This window comes from Engystomops pustulosus, chromosome 8 (genome assembly GCF_040894005.1).
Source record: "Engystomops pustulosus chromosome 8, aEngPut4.maternal, whole genome shotgun sequence".
Taxonomy (NCBI): Eukaryota; Metazoa; Chordata; class Amphibia; order Anura; family Leptodactylidae; genus Engystomops; species Engystomops pustulosus.
Window position 1 is genome coordinate 32,382,945 of NC_092418.1, and position 1,327 is coordinate 32,384,271.

Sequence of the window (1,327 nt, forward strand, 5' to 3'; positions counted from 1 at the left end):
AATGCAGGGGTAAACACAATGCAGATACAGTATATTGGGAAACAAAACGAAAAGAGACACAATGTAAGATTTGTAACAATGTTTTAATTTGGAATCATGAGAACAAAATACACAAAACATTTGTGCCATCTATGTCATAGATTTTTACCCCTACATGGAATGAAGCCTTCTCCACACCAATACATCATTACCCATCACCAAAAAGGTTCAAGTCACAGTTAAACGTAGATACAGACTGATCAGACACAGGACAGAAGTAATTTACTTATGATTTATAGTGTTTGTAGTGTTATGACTTTACTGTTGCTATTTGCGATATGCTAGAAAATGGCTCCTATACATCTCACATTTCCATTGATACCTCACTCCTATTGTTCCATATGACTGTACTCTGTAATGTTGTGTTATATCCGTATATGTCCCCTATGATTTGTAAAGCACTACGGAATATGATTATTATTATTACAGTATTATATATTGGCTGTTTATGTCGGTGTTTGTCACTACAGCTCACGAGTCTTTGACATGTGATGTCTTGTGTCTACAGTCTGATTCTACCCTCTACAAAGTGCAAGAAGAAGAAGAAGCTGCCAATGAATTTTATCACTTACAATATACGGCAAGGCAATAGCTCAGTAACTTTGTGACTCTATGGTCCATAAAATCCATCTACAGTCATTTTTTTTTCTGCAGAAACGTTTTATACGCTGCATTTGCTACAATTTCAGTGCAAAATTAATCTCTATAAATTGAATTTCTATAATATATAAGATCCGCAGCACGTTCCTTGTAGAATTTTTCGGACACATGGATGGAGTTTCCTCAAGATGTACGTGTATTGTACTGTAACGCAATGTGTAATATGCACCAAAAATTGACATCTGATCACTATTCTATGAATAGGGGAAGGGGTCAGGGTGAAAAAAGAAAAAGAATGAATTGCATGGGTATTTCTAGGGAGTCTGGATTTTCCAGGGAGTTGCAGGCCTGTATTCATCCAATGACTGGCCTCCTCGGATGGGAATTTAAAGGACATTTACCACCAGGATGAAGGATTGTAAACCAAGCACACTGACATACTGGTGTGCGCCCCCTCTGGCAGAATGTGCTCTTCTTGTAGCTTTTATATGCCCTTGTTTTAAAGAAAAAGAGGTTTTAAAAATTATGCAGATGAGCCTTCGGGGCTCCAAGCTCCATTGACATTTATGGAGCCCGGCACCCCTGAGGCTCATTTGCATAATTTGTGAAACCTTTTTATTGTAAAAACAACGTCCTAAGAGGCTAAAAGAAAAGCAGAACCAGCCAGAGGGGGCCCTCACCAGTATGT